We start from the raw sequence: 9,760 nt of genomic DNA, 5'->3' as shown, positions 1-9,760 counted from the left end.
CGAACTATGTATGTACTGTACTCCAGTACTACTGTATGTGGACTTCCCCTTGAACTTACTTGAATCTGTCTTTCTTCAGAAAAAGAACCATGGCAGCTCTCTCATATGGATAATTAGCATCTGTTTGAATATTATGCAGTAGCATTTTCTAACACAGAGAAAACTCCTTTCAATGTGGATCTAATGTGAAAAAAGTGCAAGAACATATCTGCTAAAATAAATGTAGCAAATTAGTCTAATTAGGATGGTTTAAGTCAATTTAAGTTAGAAGGTTTCACTAATAAAAGAGATGAAACACTGTAATTCTTGTTAAAGCTGTGTTTTGTGCCATTATGTTCTCTAATGTATCATTAGCTGTTCCGTTGCCAGGTTTTCTGCATTGTTTAGTAGTGCAGTGATTTAGTTTTTAATCTCAGGTCAGTTTTATGACCAGCTGCAGCCAAATGGAGATGTAGTGTATGGCACATATACAATAAAATATGTCTCTAAATCAGTGAGTATAATAAAATGAACAGAAAGTGACTTAAAAACTTAATGGGATTCCCCTCCCCCACTTTATGATGGCAGCCAATGAAGAGTCATCGATCCACAGTCATCAAGATTTTTGCAGCCCAAAGGAGTTAGACCTAATATAATGTTTTTATCGCTATGATATTAGATGATAAAATCCAAGTTCATGATGTTAAAAATCCTGTGGTGTAAACATTAAAAGGACATTAAGAAATCAGCATGAACATGTCTCCTAACATAATGCTTTTGGTTTATAAATTGTTCATATGCCCACATGTACTAACAATGGTCTGGGCAGTTGGCATTAGTAACTTGATGAAGACTTCTTTCTGAATAATTCCCTTAAAACATTCATAGATAACATGAATACTTCCCACTAGAGAGCTGCAAATATTTTTAGATCTATAAGCATCGCATGTGCTTAGCATATAGCCTCTATAGCCTGTATTTTCTTCTGTCATACAAACAGCATGGTTTATGTATGAATGCTTTGCTTCTTTTTACAATGTTTTAATACCAGTATTGGGTTTACCAATACATTAATTCTACATGTGGCCTTTAATGAAATAAGGGTTCAAAATTGTGACTTGCAAAATATGAAGACTTGTAAAATATATTATATTCATATATGAGCTAAATTTATTAATTCTTTCACCTTGCTTGTTAGGGATTCTTTTGGGAAATAGTACAGATGATCAACAAGGAGTAATTGTCAAACATGGAAAAATCAGGAAGTCCATGCAGTTCAGATGGAGTTTATTGCAAGTGCATGCTCTCTACAAGAATCTGAACTACTAACGGTCAATAAGAGTCAGTGAAATGCAAGGTTGGCTGGACATAGATCTTTTGTGGGTGCAAAGTGACTTGAAACTGATGACGTGCTTGACCCCTCCCTCGGGCTCAGCCTGATCATCTCCTACAATAATATTGTCTTCCTTAATTTTAGGGGAGTTTTTATTACATCAAATGGCTTAATAAATTTTGTGTCACTTATTTTTTTCTTAATTTATATCTTAACTCTTATCACTAGACCTATAGTACCTATATGTGGATGCCTACATGCATTATACATGTACATTCTAAAGAGTTCTGCATATATTTTCCTCACCTTTGTTATGTAGGTATGCTTGCCTGATCTTTAGATAGTTCTTAACCATTATTTAGCCACCTTGGAGTTAGTTAGCTTCTGTGACAGGATAGCACAGGATACTGAGCTGGTATTACTAGCTCAGCACTGCTGCCTGTCATTCTGAATTGCTCCTAAGGCATTGGATTTGCACAGCCTTTTCGTCTCTGTTGGGAAGAGGGGGAAGAAAGATGTGTTGCCAGCACTGGCTAGCTCTCAGCATCTCTGGTAGAAGTTGAGGGCCTGCTGCATTGACTTCCTCAATCAAGCTGATTGTTGGAATTCACACCAGCTCTGCCTGTGCCATTAGCTGCCTCCTGCACTGCATTTGAACCGGGCATCTGTTCCTCTCTCACACTTGCAACTTCTCATGCTTGCCCGTGAAACAAAATCTCCTTCCAATTCATACATACATCCCTGCCTCTGCAGATGCAAATGGTATCTTCCTTTTATACTTAGAACTCCAAGTATGAATCCGGTGTCTAAAGCCAGCAGGAGGGGGGGGGGATCTAAAGAAGAAAGGAAGGGTTCAAGCTGACTGTCCTTGCATACTACTAAATCTATCCATATAAATTACAGGAGAAAACCTTTAGACAACTTGAGATTTTTTTAAAAAGTTAAAAAACTTCACATTATGACTACCATATACAAAAAATTGATTTATTTAACTTCAAATAATTTTAAAAGAATCGTAACACTTTAGTGATAGAATGATATATCACTGGATTGTGTTAGTTTCATATGTGTATAAGACATCTGCACATAGGATTTCCAGTTTGTGTCGCGGTGAGACAGGACGCAGGAAGGCAGGGTTCTGCCTTCCGCGCCCGATTTTGCCCTGCTGGGGGCCCTAAAAAGGGCCTAAAATCACCCCAAAGAGGCGATGAAGAGGAGGATGCCTTGTTGATCATGGAGAGATGGTGGTCTTTCTATTCAATCCAAGGAAAGCCTTCCAAACCAGCAGGGGAAAGACCGGCTACATTTCTGTTGCCGGCCATTAGTTGCTGACAACCGAAGAAGAAAAAAAGCACTACTTAATACTCGTAAACAGCATGTTTGGAACTGGGTGAGAATATTGATCCTTTCTTTACTATTTTACAACTGAATTTCCTGGGAAAGGCTCCAAAGAAGCTAAAAACCTCCGAACCTAAACAGAAGCAGTATTTTAATTTTATGGGGGACAGAAACATACAATATTGAAGTGGAAGTAACATAAAGCTATAGCTTTGATAAATTTGAGAACTGAGATAACTATTAAGATTTTCTCTTTGAAAAAAAAATTGAGGCGAAATATAAGAAATCAATCCTTTGTTTTAAGCGTGTAAAATGGACTTTGAATGACATCTAGTGGTGGATTTGTGTATAGTACTACAATTTGCTTCCTGGCTGCTTGCTGATTACTAGCTTGGGAGAACAGCTGGCAATAAAGGAAAATATTCTGGCATACCTATCACCCTGACCTTCTTGTATTATAAATACCTACTGAGCTTGGACTTTTAACTTCAAGACCTAGTGGGAGAGAAAGAAAAAATTGACCTTGGACTACGCCTGGTGGGGAGAGACTTTTGAGCTGTTTTCAGAGAGGTTGAACATTTTGAACATATAATAACTATAACAATAACAATAAAGTTGGAAGGGACCTTGGAGGTCATCTAGTCCAACCCCCTTCTCAGGCAGGAAACCCTATAACCTGTGGTGGCAAACCTATGGCACACGTGTCACAGGTGGCACGCAGAGCCCTCTCTGTGGGCATGCGCACCATTGTCCCAGTCCTAGGCCTTCAGCTGGGTTTTATAAAACCTTTTCGCTTTAGGCCTCCGCCACTGTGTGGGGAAAAAAAAGGTTCAATCAATCAATCAATTTCAACTGCTCGCAGGGAAAAAAAAGATCTCGCAAAGTTGGAATTGATTGAACTTTTTAGTCCCACTCAGTCTTCCGTTACCACCACAGCCACACCCACCCAATGGGCCATGCCCACTCAATTGGCCATACCCACTCAATGGGCCACACCCACCCGGCACCCGACGATGCATGTAGGTTTTGGGTTGCAGTTTGGGCACTAGGTCTCTAAAAGGTTTGCCATCACTGCCCTATATCATTTCTGAACTTTGAACATTGTGGATTACAACCTTGTCTGATTGACAACTTTTTGAATATTTGAGACAAAGGATTACTATAAAATATTGCTTTCAGAACTGAACCTATACTTTGGAATCTATTGGATTATAAAGGATATATATAAAGACCAGAAAACTAGAGGAAACTTTGATCTACTCTTACTGAATCTGGTGATACTAGAGGATCTCCAGGAATGATGCCTCAAGAAAAAACAAACATCTTTCAGAAAGAAATATATTCTATGCTATAACTAATTCACAAAACAATTGTTGAATGCAAAGAGGTCATAACAAGAAATCATAATGAGACTAAAAACAATTTAGACAATATAAACAAGCAAATCTCCAAATTAAATCTACAACTAGAAAGTTCCCAGATAACGACTACAAAGTATGAACAAATAATCCAGAAATTAGAAGACGAAACAGAGGAAAGGGATTTAGAGATGGAAGAGATAAAAGAAGGGAAATATAAACGACTATATACAAACAAAATACTGCAACACTTAGCTATAACAATGGAAATGCAAAAGACCTTTTACCCCTTAGACCTGCAAAATATATCTGATGGCAAGGAAGAAGATTTTAAAAAAGGGAATGTAGAGCTGTTAAGGGAAATGTCACAACTTGGGAGACAGGGAATGAAAAAAGAAATGGAGGGAGAAAGGAACTGGGAGTTGTTTAAGGAATATAAATGGGCATTTCCCCCCCCAAAAAATACCCTGCCTAATTTGTCTTCCTCATGCCAAGCAATTTTTACAAAAAGAAAAAGAAAATTCCTGGGTGATCTAATTGCCCTGGCTTGGAAAGCGACTTGGCAAAGAAAGAAAGTGTGAGTCAGATTTAAAAAACAGAAGATTTGACCTTTTAGAGGGGGCATTGTATTTTTAAATACTTGTTTGAATAAGATTAAAAAAACAGATAACCCTTAGATATAATTAGTTTTATATTGAAAGATATAATTTAGAATTAAGATAACATCTTTTTTCTTTGATACGGGAAACATGAAAATAAGAGGAGGATTTATTTGAATAAAACGTTTAGCTATATAAATGTAATTAATATTGAAAAAAATCATAACTAATAAAGATGTTTCAAATACTGATGGGAAATAAAACTTAACAAAGCATGAAAAACAGGATATTGATTAATGAATTGACATTATTGATTTACGAATTGATATTATTATTATTTGTATGAAATTAGTAAAATATGATGAAGATGCTTATATCTAACTTTGTATACATTAACAGTACCAAAATTGTAATGATGTAATGAGGGGAAAATGGAAAAAATATGGAGAAGAAAGGAGGATCAGGGAAAAAATACTGGATTGGGTAGTATTGAACAGATTTATATTGAAGAAGTTAATGTTAAATACTTGAACCCAGACAACATATTGTTTACTAAACATTAAAGACTGTAATTTTAAAAAAATAATAAAACTTTTTTTGAAAAAAAACATTTGCACATAGACTTCAGATTTTTTAAAAGCAGAAACAAAATCTCATGATTTCACAAATGACCCGATCCAGGGTCAAAGCTCAGAGGCAGCCAGCCACATAAAAACGGACTCCCGGATCCAGCATTTTATACCCTGACGATGTCGGTAGTGTGGCCAATGAAAGCTTGGTTTTGTAGATTAAACATTTGTGTTTATGATTTTATCCTGGTGATCACCTTATTTTATTTCACACACACACACACACACACACATATATACATACATACATACATACATACATACATACATACATACATATATATATATATATATATATATATATATATATATATATGAAGATTAATTATGCTAAAAATCCGACTCTTGGGAATCATAGTAAAAAAATAAAACCGAGCACCAAGAGAAGTAAAGTATAAAAGTTTAAAAATTTAATAAGCCGAGCTTTCATCAGAACCCGTCTGACATCATCAGGGCGTTAAAACAGCAGTCTGGGAGAAACCCTTATAAAGTGTGTGTGTCAATTGCCTGCATCCGGCAATCCATTTTTTAAAAAAAAAGTGAATGTAGGCATAGAAGATGAATTCAGCAGAAGATTAGACATCCAGAAGTGTACAGTCTTTTTTCACAAAATCTTGATAGCATTCAAAGCAATTTCATAATTTGAGATGTTGGTCTTTATTTTTTTTTTAGAAGGGTGGTAAATATGCCAATTTTTACCCTGTGCTAGATGAGAGCCTATTAACAAATTCATTTCCACAAGAATCTATATAAGGTCATTTTACTAAAAGAAGGAGAAGGGCAGAATATATAAACAAAAAAGTAAACAACAACAGTGCCACAATTGGACAGGGAAAAAGACAGATTGGAGGCCACAGAGCAACTTTACAGGAGGAAAAGGTGAAGGTATGTCACAGCACTACAGTAGAATCAAACAGCCCTAGGTTGCCAAAGGAAGATCAACAGCAATCTAGAGGAAAATTGGAGTAATAGACATAAGTTCTGTTAAAATTCCCAGCTGTGCAGTTAGACCTTCTGTCTTTGTGTGTGTGAGAGAGAGAGTGTGCGAGTATGTGTGCATACATGCATGTTCATGCACATGTATCTTCAGAAACCAACCAAAATGGAACCTGTCACATGCTCATCTTATGTTTTGTAGGGAAAACACGTAAATGGAAAGTAAAATGTACTACGTCATTCTTGTCTTTCTGAAGTGTTGATTCTGAATTCTTCAGACAGAACCCTATTTCATCTGGAAAACATCAGATAAGAAAGGCTGACATGGGCAAAGTTTCATAGACTTCACACAAAATATCTTCTGACAATTTTTTAAAATATATGAATTGTTTCATAAAGATGAGTAAGCAACTGATAAAAGTAAAGTATCTCAGTCAACCAGAAGTCTGTATAATCAGATACATAATCTGACTAAATGCACAAAAAGGTAGTAGTGGATTTGATGACAATAATATTACTAATTATTTGTACTATATAATTTGGTTAATTCAGTGAAGCAGATATAAGAAAAGCTTGTGGGTATTAATCATTATAACTGCTGAAAGTAATTGCTTATGTTTTCTAACAAACGAACAAAAAATAATGACAAAGGTTGGATGGAGAAAACCCCGAGATACCATGATAAAATGACCTTCCATTAATTGCTCAGATGCTAGCTGGTCAAGCTTCCCTAGGTTTAAACATAACATTGAACTTGCATAGAGTATATTAAATAGTTTAGAGCAAGGATAAATAAAAATGGATTAGGTGTTCGAATTCTAAAATGCAACATTTTAAATAATGGGGAAGACTGCTAAAGCTTATGGAGTTAAATATATTAAATAAAATGTGAGTCATTGCCTCAGTGGCTCACAGAGGCAAAATAATCAGATACCACAATCTTATTGTTTTCCATTAAAATCTCTGAAATGGAATAGTACAATATCGGGGTTATTCATTATCACTGAATGAATACAAGCAGTGTTTGGTTCATTTTGTACTACGATAAACATATCATGGAATTGCGCAGCAGCTGTCCAGATGAAGTCGGAGACACTAACACAAACTTGTAGTTTTTTATACAAATACATTTAACATTCAGATTTACAGCAATCTTTGTCATCATCCAGAAAAACACAAGAACATAAGATAATCATGAGGAACACAGGAATATCATGAGGTAAATCAAATAGTATACAGAACACACAGAAAAAAGGCAGGAAAAAAGAGAAACTCCCCCTTTATACTTATAGAAACCAATTATAACGTAGCTTGCGTCATGCATGAATCAGCACTCTCTAATCAACTACCACTGTGTGTTTTGACCTATTGTACACTTTACTGTTCAAGCTACTAAATTCAATATCCTAACATCTTATATAATGTATACTCTGCCCTTAGATTTTGCTAAAAAAGATCTTGTCCACATTTCCTTGCCTTTATCTCTGCAACATTGGTTGACTAATTATCTATATAATACTAAAACTCTTGTGTCTGTTTGATACTTTGCAACCTTCAGTTGGATGAAACACCATAGGGCAGGGGTGGGGAACCTTGGCTCTTTTATGACTTGTGGACTTCAATTCCCAGAATTTCTGAGCCAGCATGGATGGCTCGGGAATTCTGGGAGTTGAAGTCCACAAGTCATAAAAGAGCCAAGGTTCCCCATCCCTGTCATAGGGCAAAACTTTATCAAAAAGGGTACCTCAAATGAGCTAACTTGCTGAATGCTGGGACCCATTACTCCCAAGGGAATGAAGCTTTGGAATTTTTTTGTCACTGCAGTACTGCCATGCTGCTTTGGTGACCCGTAGTGACATGATCCTCATTTTCAATGTTCCCTAACAGCTTCCCACAAATCAATGAGGAACACAAAAGGAACCGATATGATTGCCCATGATCCTTGCCACTTTCTCAACCTTTCTCAATACAAGTCTTTGCTTGTAAAAGGTTTGCAGGGAGAAAATCAGTGAAGAAATGGTGCACCCTCCATCAATCCCTCTGTGCTCAAACCATACCAGTTACTTGGGCACTCCCCACTCATTTGTTACCTTGATTTTAACTAGAAATAATTTTGCATGGCATGCAAGAAGTTTTGGGAATTTCTGAAAGCTGCTTCTTGATGGAGAAACCCTTCCAAATATTGTTTGAATTTTTATTTTGAAATATACACTCAGATTCTTGGGAAACTGAGTTATAGATTAACATTGTTAAAATATGTGTATTTATATTAATTAGCATGCCCCAGGTTTTACTTGTGTCAAACTGTAATTCTATATAAGCTAACTGTACTTTATTTTAAAAACAAAATTGAGAAGAATGAACTTAGACTGTATTTCGAGATTCATTCTCAGCTTTAAGTGTGGTGGAAGAAGAGCAGTGGTGGGATTCAGATATGTGAACAACTGGTTCTCTGTGTGGATGCTGCTTCCGGAAGTCCATTCTGGGCCTGGGCAACAAAAAATTAGCTACCGGTTCTGTCGAACTGGTGCAAACCGGCTGAAACCCACCACTGAAGAAGAGTATTGACTAAATCAAGCTGAAGCAACTATGTTTTCTATGGATAGATTCTGTAAGGTGCCAGTCCCTTACTTGAACTTGAGATATCATATCAAGCTAATCAGATAAGTGAAGACTTCTTGATCAAGCAGCACTTTATTTGATAAATTAAGCAGCTGGGTGGCCAACAATTTGGAACGCTGGCAGAGTTACGTCCAGAAGTGCCACACCTTAGAAAGTTGGTAGCATTGCTTTATAAACTTGTTAGCCAATAAAAATCAGACAATAGAGCCATTACATCATAAGAAAGACATCAGCACACTCCCCTATTCCCTCCTTCAATATTTCACAATCCATGTACTGTACATGTTTCCCAGCTTGCATGAGATTTCCCTGGTGCAAAAGCTGATTACAAAAAGCAAGAAAGCAACAGTTAGACTAAACAATTTCCCTTTGTTCCAGAACCCTTCAATTCAAAACAAAAGAAAAAGGCAAAGGAAGATTTTTAAAAAGTGTTTCTTATGGTTGAAACAAGGCAAAGCAAAAGTAATGCTGTAACATTGGTGGGAATTTGAGGGTTGCTGAAATCAAAATAACAGTAACAACACTTTTATCTTGACAGCCGGTGCTGAACAGGAAAATGGACTTAACAGGGTTTTAATTTTAAATTTAACTCTGGAAGATCAAAGAGATCTCCCCCATTCGTCAAAGTGAAAGTGAGGAGGAAAATGGCCGCGGCAGTTGTTTTTTTTGCAACAAAGAAAAATTTCCACTTTCCCTTTGGTATAGTGAGGACGAATTTTGTGGATTCTTTTTTTCCTCTGACTTCGGATTTTTGATTTAAAGGACTTTTTAAAAGAAATATATAATGGCTTCTAAGCGGACTGGACCTTCTGCTATTCCAAAATTAATTAAAACAACTGTACTTTCATCTTTGCAACCCTCATCGCAGATATCTAAATCTCCTCCCCCCACATCTACTCCCTTCCTCACTTTTCAAAAATTACAAGAAGTGCTTGATGATTATACTGAAAAGCTTATGTTAAAAGT

The sequence above is a fragment of the Protobothrops mucrosquamatus genome, unplaced genomic scaffold (assembly GCF_001527695.2).
Source record: "Protobothrops mucrosquamatus isolate PMUCROS unplaced genomic scaffold, P.Mucros_1.0 scaffold250, whole genome shotgun sequence".
NCBI lineage: Eukaryota > Metazoa > Chordata > Lepidosauria > Squamata > Viperidae > Protobothrops > Protobothrops mucrosquamatus.
The sequence above is the reverse complement of the archived record's forward strand: the minus strand, read 5'-3'. Positions refer to the sequence as shown.